Source organism: Pinus tabuliformis, chromosome Q (assembly GCF_031772625.1).
Source record: "Pinus tabuliformis cultivar Carrire ecotype Pingquan chromosome Q, CPIR1, whole genome shotgun sequence".
NCBI lineage: Eukaryota > Viridiplantae > Streptophyta > Pinopsida > Pinales > Pinaceae > Pinus > Pinus tabuliformis.
In genome coordinates this window covers 393,848,242-393,860,181 of record NC_142296.1, presented here as the reverse complement: position 1 = coordinate 393,860,181, position 11,940 = coordinate 393,848,242, and the positions used below count along the sequence as shown (strand labels likewise).

The following is an 11,940-nucleotide window of genomic DNA, read 5'->3' as shown; positions in this document are numbered from 1 at the left end:
TAGATTAGAATATCATCAAAAAATACTAACACAATTTTTTTAAGGAAGGGTTTGAAAATGGAATTCATCAAACCTTGAAATGTGGAAGCTGCATTTGTAAGACCAAAAGGCATGACAAAAATTCATAATGGCCTTCATGGGTTTTAAATGTTGTTTTCAAAAGTTCTTAAGTGTTCATTTTAATTTGATGATATCCTGAATGAAGATCCATCTTGGTGAAGTAAATTGTTCCATGTAATTCATCCAACAATTCATCAATGATAGGAATGGGATACTTATTTTTAATAGTGAGCTTGTTGAGCTCCCAATAATCGGATACATACGCCATGATTCATCCTACTTGTGCACCAATACTACTGGAGCAAAGAAATAACTTTTACAAGGTTGAATTATACCGACCTCTAGCAATTCTACAACTATATGTTCAATTTCACTTTTTTGCACATATGGATATCTGTAAGGCTTGATTTTTGGAGGAACACTTTCTAGAATTTAGTGAATAGGATGACCATAATCACAAATTTATGGGATGCATTTGAGAGTCTCAAACACCTTGGAATGATTGTCCAAGACTTTTTGGAGATCTAGAGAAATGGATGACTTATATGTTTGAACTTCTAGTGAACATAATTGTGCAATTACCCCTCGTTGTTCATTCTTCAAAATATTTTTCATGCCATTAGAGCTAATTATCTTCTCAGGTTTCCCTGTGATACCCCTTAATTTAATTTCCTTTCCATCCAAAAAAAAATTCAAGAAAAATTCTTGAAAATCAAAATGTATCATCCCTAAATATTTTAACCATTAGACTCCTATTACAATATCAGCGCCACCCATTGGAATGGAAAGCATGGGACTATTTAATACATATTCTCTCATGGTTAGCTCAATAGTTACTATGTTGTCTTAGGTTTACTAAATCAACCACAGTCAACAATGGTCAACATGGGTGTCATGGCGAGCCATGGTCACCATGAGCATTAACTTTAATATTGTTCCCAATGTGAAAAACAACAACTAATGTTGCACTGTGATTATAAAATAAGCAACGTCATAGTGTGAAGAATAACAACTAAAGTTGTAAGGTGACGAACAACAAACAACGTTGCAATTAGAGAAAATAATGGTGTCGAATGTGATGAGTAAGAAACAATGTTATAATTTGACAAACAATAAATGACATCGCAACATGATTAACAACAAACAATGTCATAATGTGACAACCATATTAATAAACCATAACCAACCATAATCAACCAGGTTTACTAGATTGACATAGGTTTACTAGGTTTGTCAGGTTGATGTAGGTTTACTTGGCTGACCTAGGTTTACTAGGTTGAATTAGGTTTACTACATTAATCTATGTTTATTATGTCTACTATAGTCAACCATGCTCAACCATTTACAAGTAGGTTTTCTAGGTTCACCTCAGTTTACTAGGTTTACCAAGTTGACCTAGGGGTATTAGGTTGACATAGGTTTACTAGACTTACCTAATTTTACTAGGTTTAATAGGTTTACTGTGTTGACGTAGCATTAATTGGTTTAATAGGTTGACCTAGGTTTAATAGGTTAACTATATTGATGTATACTCACAAAATTTTACTAGGTTTACTATGTTGACCTGCGTTTACTATGCTTACTAGGTTGACTAAGTTTAGTAGATTTACTAGGTTTACTAGTTTGACCTTGGTTTACTTTGTTGACATAGGTTTACTTGGCTTATTAGCTTTACTAGGTTGACCAAGGTTTACTTAGTTTACTATGTTAACCTAGTTTTACTATATTTATTAGGTTGACCAAATTTTACTATGTTTACTAGATTTCTTAGGTTGACCTAGATTTAATAGGTTTATTAGGTTTTCTAAGTTGACTAGGTTGACCTAAGTTTATTAGGTTGACTTAGTTTAACTATGTTGACATATGGTTTACTAAGTCAACCTATGGTTTATTAGGTTTAATAGGTTGATTTATGTTTACAATATTTACTAGGTCAATGATAGTCAACCATGGTGTAAACTATTAAACCATAGTCAACAAGGTTGACGTAGGTTTACTAGGTTAACCTAAGTTTATTATGTTTACTATGTTTAGTAAGTCAACCATAGTAAAAAATAGTCACCATGGTTGACTTTGGTAAACCTTTGTCCACCATTGTCAATTATGGGTAACCATGGTCAACCATGATGAACCATAGTTAATCGTAATATATAATGGTCAACTATAGTTAGATATGGAAAACCATAGTCATCCATAGTAAAATATATGTTAAAAATAATAAACCCTCTCCAACCATAACTTTAACATATTTATCATAGTCAACCATGGCCTACTAATCCTCCCCTTGAATGGCACTCATCAACTAGCACATTCGCATTATTAAAGTGGTTAAGACACAATGATAAATGTTACCTTCCACCTTCCATACTCGTATCAATAGCATTAAGAGTTAGAGAATGACACCTAACGACATATTTCAACCACTTTATTAATGTGGTTGTGCTAGTAATAAAAGTGAAGAATGACATCTATCCACATCATTTTCCACCTTCCATCATCACCAATAAAAAGTGGAAAATGATAGAAATTTTTGTATATAAACCATATTTACCAATGTGTTTGTGCTAGTTGATGGTGGGCATGCATGGAAATGACTAGTAGACCATCCTTAACTATGGTTGGCTATTGCTAAATATGTTCAAGTTAGGGTTGATGAGGGTTTATTATTGTCATCTTATATTTGGCTATGGATGATTATGGTTATCCACATCTAACTATAGTTGACTATGATAGGGTAAGATTGACTATGGTTGACCATGTTTTATCATGGTCAACAATAGTTTCCCATGGTCAACTATGGTTGGCCATGTTAAGTAGGGTTTGACCATGTTGACTATGGGTGAACATGGTTTGACCAATTTGACCATGGTTGACTAGAGTTTTCTATGATAGATGATGGTTTTCCATGCTGGCAATGGATGGCCATGGTTGACCATGTTCCACCATGGTGACCTTGATTGACCATATTCAACCATTCTAAACATGTTGCTTGGAGATTTTTTTGGTTAGGGTTTGAAGAGTATTGATTTAGAAAATCCACAGGTGCCACTTTTAGTCAATGTTTCAAGTCTCAAACAAGACTCATCATCAAGACATCATACTCAAGAGAATAAACGAAACAGCGAAACATCACGTTTGAGACTCGAAACATTAACTAAAAATGGCACCTGTTGATTTTCCGAATCAACACTCTTAATTCTAGACACGGTTGACCATGTTGAGCACTTTTGACCATGGCTTCACCATGAATGTCTAAGGATGACTTTGATGACTATGCTTAAATAGAGATTAGCATCATTAATCATAGTTGACCAACGATGACCATTGTTAACTATGGTTGACCATAGTCAACTATGGCTAACTAATATTGACTATGGTTAACCATTTTTACCATCATTGACTATAGTCAACCATGGAAAACAAAGTAAATGATGGTTGATGATGGTTGACTATGGTGACTGTTAACTATATTCAACTATAATTGACTATGGTCAAACATAACTATGGTATGGTTGACCAAGATTGACATTCTTAACTATGGTTGGCTATGGTTAACCTTACTTAACCATGATTAACTTGGGACAGTTATGATCAACCATGTAAAAGCATGGTCTAAATGGTACACCATGATCAATGATGGCCATCTTTCATCAACCATAATCACCCATGGATATCTTGATCAATCATGTCAAACTTAGTAAACCATGTTCTCCATATCCAAATTAATAATTCTGTATTCATATTAGTAAAAGTTACATGTTCACTAAGAATATCAACATTAGCCACCGATATATCATGGTCAAACCTACTATCAACATGGCCAACCATGTCAACATTAAGTAACCATAGTTAACCATGAGAAACCATTTTATCCATGGTTGCACATGGTTTGACCAATTTGAACATATTTAGTCAAAAATGATAGAAAATGCTTAACCATTATTAACCATGGGCATATTTAGTCGACTATCATCACCCATAGACATCAAACATGGTGATTTTTCATCAACCATAGTCACCATAGTTATGATGGCCAACCATGGTAAAACCTAGTAAACCATGTTCAATATATTCATATTTCCAATCCTACATTCATATTAGTAAATGTTACATGTTCATGTACCTCATATAACAACTTTAGTCACCCAAAAACATCATGGTCAAACTTGGTAAGCCATGTTCACCATGGTCAAGTCAAGCCAAACCTTAGTTAACCATGTCAATCTTAGTCAACCATACTCAACCATGGGTGAATATAGTTTGACCATTTTAACCATGATAACCATGGTTTGTCATGCTAACCATGTTGACCATTGCCGAACATGATTTGACAATGTTTGGCCTTAGTTGAAGATGGTTGGCCATCTTGACAATGGTCACCATGGTTGACCTTATTTTTAATGGTTGGCTATGCTTGACCAAATATGGCCATGCTTGACCTTTTTAACTATGGTAAAACATGTTAACCATGTGTGAATATGCTTTGACCAATTTTACCATGATGACCATGGTTTACCATATACAAGCATGTTGGCCATGGCTAGCCTTATTGTTTATGGTTGGCTACAATCGACCAAATATCACTATGTTTGACTATGTTGAACAATGGTCAACCAAGGGACAATCATGATTGACTTAGTTAAACAACATTAACCATGGTTAAAAATGGTATTCTTTGTGGCATTAAGACATTTATTTTTTCTCTAATTGCAAATATGTTTGCTTTTTGCCACATTTCAACATGATTTGTTTTTCAACACATTACAATGAAGTCTATTGTTTGTTGTAGTGTGGTGTCATCTGTGATATGTCACATTTGTGACAAAGATTATTGTTTGTCTACATTGGATGTCAATTTATATTTGTGACATTGCAATGTCATTTGTTCTTACTTTGCAATGTTATTTGTCACACTATAATGTGGTTTTTTGTTTGTTCGATTATGACCTTATCTCTTATTTGTCACACTATGATGTTGCTTCTTGTTTGTCACATTGCAATGTTGTTTCTTGTCCATCTCATTGCGATGCCATTATTTTTTATAATTATGAAAATTGTGTGTTATTTGTTACACTGTGACATCATTTATTGGTCATCATATTGTAACATTCCAAGTGACATAAGTTTTTCATCACATTGTCACGTTGATTTTGTTTGTCACACTGCAAAATCAAAATTTTATCTCTATGTTTACATATAGATGATCATGGTTGACCATGATGCCCATGGTGACTATGGTTCACCATGGCACCCATGTTGATTATGGTTGGCTATAATGCCCATGTTGACTATGGTTGAACAAAATACCCATTATGATTAGGGTTGATCATGTTGACTACACAAATCATTTTTTGTTTAATTGTTTAATTGTATATTGTTCACTATATTGCGTAATTTTTTGTTATTCATCACATTGCAATGACATTTGATGTTTGTCACATTACAACGTTTTTTTTTTTGTTTGTCATATTTGGAACCATATTAAAATGATTAAAGTTAGATTGCGAACAACATAGATCTAAATTAAAGAAATATTAAAATGATATTACCAAGTAATAATACAATGATTAATGTTAGAAGACAATTATAAAAGTTATATTCAATAACTTTAATATTAAATAATATTAAAATAATATTAAATCTTAAGTAGTGCATTTGTTATATAATGTTATTAAAGTTATGAACTTTGAAAAATATAGTAATGTATATGCCTGTGTTAACTATCTGTATGATCCCCAGTTGACTATGGATGCCTATGATAATGTTAAACATGATGCTTATGGTTGACTAGGTACATGTTGAATATGATACCCATGGTTGATTATGGCTAGATATGATGCCCATAGTTGACTATGGTTGACCATACCAACCACAATTCACCATAGTCAATCACACTCAACCAAATTAACTATGCTTTACTATGTCAATCATAACAACAATAGTCAACCATAATTAATATGTATTAATGCATAAATTGCCATATTAATATATAGATATAGAAATAAGTATATATTTTTATAAAGTTACTAAAATTTAAATAATTATATCAGAGTTTATATTAAAGTGTCAAAATTTATATTAAGATTTTAAATACTTATATTAAATAGTTAAATATAGATTAATATATATTAAAATTAAAAATACATAAAAATTATCTAATTATATTAAAATAAAACAATCATATTTAAATTATAATGTTAAATAATAATATAATTAAATTATTAAATATTATAATATAATTATAAATTCTATATTATAGGTTTTATAATTATATTATAGTATTTATTAATAATTGTATTATAACTGAGTAATATAATGTTAATATTAGTGATCTATTTTTTAAGTCTTATAAACTCATTATTTTTTAATCATAACGATATATAAATTTTAAATCTAAATAGGTTGAATACTAAATTCAAAGCCATATTTTGTTAAGTAAAATGTAAAAATATCACATATCACATAAAAATAGTTTGATAATCCCAATAAAACATATTCAATTAAAAATTATAAACATTCTTATAAATTTTTAAGATATATTCAAAAATATATCCTCTTTACATAAAGCTATATCCAGCTATATCAGCTATATCCTCCATTTGTAGTAAGATACAAGTGCAATCTGATCTTTGAAATCTAAATTAAAAATCTAATCCTTATCCACTCAAGAACCTAAAATCTTCGGAGTGTAATGGTTTGTACATTGAACGGCCCATGTACAAGAAAGGCCTCTCCTATTTTGCAATTTGGATATTCATTTCTTATTCCTTAGGTGGTGGATTTAAATTTTTAATTAACCAGACTCAAGGTCAAATCTCAAATACCCTAAAGCAGTCTTGGAATTTTGGCAGGGAAGAATATAATTAATGTTCAAGCATTTAAATCATAGGAAACAAAATCGAATAATGTATATTGCTATTTGAACTTAAAATACAATTTATTCATGCCATCAAACGAACAAAATATTATAAAAAACAAGCTATTATAAAGTACACAATTTTGAAACAAATACGAATAAATATGTATATATATTTCACAGGTTAATGTTTTTAGGGTGTGCTAATTCCTATTTTTCTTCACTTCTACCATACAGAGACGGAGTATATATATATATATATATATATATATCACAGGTTAATGTTTTTAGGTTGTGCTAATTCCTATTTTTCTTCACTTCTACCATTTAGAGACGGAATAATGATATGCTTAACCGAATGATAAGTGCTCATTTTCAAAGGTACAAATGCAATAAAATCACTTAATACTATTAACATTAAACATACCAGGAGGACAGTTGTTTTTGCCTCATGTTTTAGTTTTAAAGATTCTGTCCTTACTTGCCTGCAATGCTGCGAGCGGCGATTTGCTATATTACTCGCGAAAATGAAAAATATGAACTCAATAGGGAATCGTAACCATCTATTTAAAAAAAATCTAAATTGTATAGGCCTCTTCCAAATGAACTCAATATGAAATCTCAACTATCTATTTAAAACAAATCTAAATTGTATGGACCTCTTCCAAATGAACTCAATATGAAATCTTAACTATCTATTTCAAAAAATTCTAAATTCTATCAGCCTCTACCAAAAGCTATACATTTATCAAACGTAGCTCAGGGAATCTAACCTAAGTCCAGGTTTTGATACTTTCGATACTAAAAAGGTTTGTGATTACACTAAAAGGTTGTGGTTACACCAAAACCCAAATGTATTGGTAAACAAACCAAACCACTGACTAAAAGACGACCGCGAAGATTAGGCATGAGAAAATTGTGATCATTTTGACTAATGAACATCGCAATTGAGATGAAGACAATGACTTGATGACAGGGCTACATCTCTTCGCGTTTTATTTTTTCTGTCTTTGAATGGCCACAAACATGTGGAAGAGCTGGAGTTGTGATGAAGAAAAAGACGAAAGTGAGGATTAGGCAGGTGAAAATTGTGTTAGTAATTGAGAGGAAGACAATGCCTTGGCTTTAACGTTTAGTTTTATTTTTCTTTTTCTGTTTCTGTTTGTGTTTGTGCACATGGCCACCGAACAGCTCATAGTGACAGGCTCCCCTTTTAGATAAACCTACAGGGTCACCTTTTAGCTAATACCAGATTGTTAGTAAACAATTAAAAAATAAATAAATAAATAAACATGTTACCTTTAGATGTTCTAAATCGTTATACCAACCACATTTTAGAAAAAAATAATTCATACAAAATACCAAAAAAAATGGTTATACCGTAGAAATCAATAAATGTCTGTCCAAATATTTAATACCAATTTGTTACAAACCACTTATAAAAAAATCATTGCACTGGAATCATATCTGTCATTCCAATTAATGGAGGAATGTGAAGTAGTGTAGATTTAGATATTTTAGAAATATTTCAGAATTAATTTTTTTTAATAATATTCCAACAAAAAAATTTGAAATATTTCATAATCTAATAAACAATAATGATATCAAAAGCTATATCTCATCGGATTCGCAATTGCCTGCTATAAATAGAGATGAATGCAATGCTTTTAGAGCTAGAATTCTGTATTGCATTTTATTTTTCTATTTCTGTTTGTGTCTGTGGACAATGGCCACCGGGCAGGTCATAGTGACATCGTCCTGTTTAAATAAGTCGAGCGTAAACGAGTACAAGTGCTCGTCTTCGGCTCTAGAGAGGGTGCTCGCGAGCGCTGAGGTGAAGAGCCGAAAGGTGATGGTCCTGCGGTCAAGGTCGCAGGAAGCTGTGAAGGAGATGGTGCAGTCCATTATCGACAATGACGATGTGAACGACCCGTTTTACGTCCTTGACCTCGGAGTGGTGGTTGATATGTGGCACAAATGGCAGGAGGCCCTCCCCACTGTCTGCCCCTTTTACGCTGTCAAGTGTAACCCAGAGCCGGCGTTATTGTCGGCCCTGGCCACGCTCGGGTCTGGATTTGACTGCGCCAGCCGGGTGGAGATCGAAGCCATCCTGAAGCTCGGCGTCTCGCCCGATCGAATAGTCTACGCAAATCCATGCAAGGAAGTGACACACCTCAAATACGCGGCGAGCGTCGGCGTGAATCTAACAACGTTCGATTCCATTCAAGAAGTTGAGAAAATCAAGAAGTTCCACCCACGGTGCGCGTTGTTGCTGAGGGTGAAGATACCCAACGAGGAGGCGGGAGGTGCGCGGATCCCGTTGGGTCGCAAGTACGGCGCCCTGCAGGACGAAGTCGAACCGTTGCTGCAGGCAGCACAGGGCTCCGGCCTTGCCGTGCAGGGCGTCTCGTTTCACGTTGGAAGCAGTGTCTCGCGCTCCGGCATCTACGCAAGCGCGATCGCGACCGTTCGGGACGTTTTCGATTCGGCTTCTCGGCTTGGGATGCCGAAACTTAGTATTGTTAATATCGGTGGCGGTTTCACCGCGGGACAGCTATTTGCAGAGGCCGCGGCTACAGTCCGAAAGTCTTTGAAAACATACTTCCCCGACGAATCAAAGATTTTCGCTATGGGTGAGCCGGGTCGATATTTTGCCGCGAGCGCCTTCTGGCTGGCCTCCTGTGTAATCGGAAAACGGGTAAGAGGAGAAGTGAGGGAATATTGGATTAACGATGGCATCCATGGCTCCATGAGTTGTCTTATACACGACAAGGCCGTCATCACTGCGCTCCCTCTGGCCTGCAAATCCCGCCGCCCGAATGCCTCCTGCACCGGGCTGCCCAGCTATCCATCTACTGTTTTTGGACCGACATGCGACGCTTCCGATATCGTCCTGATCGATTACTTGCTGCCGGAACTGGTGGTGGGTGACTGGCTTGTTTTTCCCAACATGGGCGCGTACGCTGCTTCCATCGGCACTAATTTTAATGGCTTCTCCGTTTCTGCCATTCCAACCTACTGTGCCGCCTCCTTCCCTTCCTAGACAGCCCAAGCCAAATTATAGAAAATAAATCCACTATTCGTTTGGCTTCGTTATCATTTGTATCTGATATCTGTATCCTTATCTTAATTCATTTACTTGGTTCCATATCCCTTGGATGTCTGAATGTCCATTCATGTTTATTGGATATTATTTTATTATTATAATGATTAAATCTATAAGCTTCGTATAAGTGAAGGCCATTAACGAAGTTTCTATCTTCATGAATGAAAAGTTTCATTGTTTTCCATCAAAATATTATTTAGCAATTCTTTTGCATGTGAAATTGATGTCTTCATTTTTTTAACACCATATTTACAATATGCATAAGGGTTCATGTAACAGAAACACATATCAGTTGGATATATGATGAAAATTTTGGGAGGCTTCTGTTTAATAATGTAAACTGTGAATCGTTTGTTTTGGGTATTGTATTGGTTTTACGTTAACGGGTAGTAATGTTTCCTGTTTAGTATTTATTAAATTTCAGCTATAAATTTTATAGCGAATAAAAATTGATTTATTATAAAAATTTATATAATTTTTGTTTTATTTTATAATGTTTTTTCCTTTATTTAATATTAAAAATATATTTAATTGGATCCATAGAAGTCTTTTTCTGCTCATAGTCCGGGCAACTATTGTTTACCTTTATACTATTACCTTTACGCTATTGAATTGACATTTGTCCTATTTTCTAAAAACGACATCTGTTCTTTTGAATGATAAAATAGTTATTTTGTCTTTTTAGCAGACACATAATTTTTGGTGAATTCATATATGTAACGAACTATGAATAACTGAGATTGCATTCACCCCCACCGCGCATCGCACATAATTTTTGGTGAATTCATATATGTAACGAACTATGAATAACTGAGATTGCATTCACCCCAACTCTAACTTTCTTTTAATATATAAAATGCAAATATTATAACAAAAATACTTGTGAAAAACTGGAAAGAGATAATGATTTTAATTCACTTCATAAATAAAGAGAAAAATTAAATTTAGTTTGATTTATTTTCACATTAAATTTATTATCTATTTTATTAAATTGTTATGTTTTAATATAAACTAAAACTATTATAAGAATTAATATATTAACTTTTTATATTTTTATAATAAATAGAATGAAAATATTATAACAAAAATCAAAACCACATATATGAAATAGATATACATTATATTTAAATATTATATGGAATTGAGAATTATTATAGGAATAATAATGTGGTTAGCTATGTTAGGGTTTATAATATTCATACATTAACACATGCTAATTATGGTTGACTATTGTTGACATGGTTAACTATAATCAATAGGGCATCATAGTTAGCTACAGCCAACATGACTACCATGGTGAACCATACATACCTTGGGAATGATGGTCTATTTATAAATAACCTATAGTGAACCATAGTACATGGTCATGGTTTACCATAGAGGCTTATAGTGGATGGTCATGGTATAACTATAAGTGACATATAGTGAACCATAGTTAATGGCCATGGATGACCATGGAGGCTTATAACTAATGGATATGATTAACAACAATGATCTTGTGGTTTATAATATTAATCCTAGTGTTTATAATCCTGCAGTTTATAGTATCTATCATAGTGTTCACCAAGATTGACATGCTTAACTATGGTTGACTATGGTTAACCTTAGTCAACCATGATCAACTTTGGTCAATTATGATCAACCATGGAAAACCATGGTCTAAATGGTACACCATGATCAATGATAGTCATCTTTCATCAACCATAGTCTCTGATGGATATCACAATCAACCATGTCAAGCTTAGTACACCATGTTCTCCATATTCAAATTAACATTTGTGTATTCATATTAATAATGTTACATGTTCACTAAGAATATCAACATTAGCCACTGATATATATCATGGTCAAACCTACTAAACCATATTCACCATGGTTATCCATGTCAATCTTAGTTAACCATAGTTAACCATGAAAA

The 11,940-nt window shown here is 33.4% G+C and overlaps 1 pseudogene; it reads left to right on the top strand.

Moving 5' to 3' along the window:
• Positions 1–8,579: 8,579 nt before the first annotated feature.
• On the top strand, positions 8,580–10,007 carry LOC149219834 (ornithine decarboxylase pseudogene; annotated as a pseudogene).
• Positions 10,008–11,940: the final 1,933 nt, after the last annotated feature.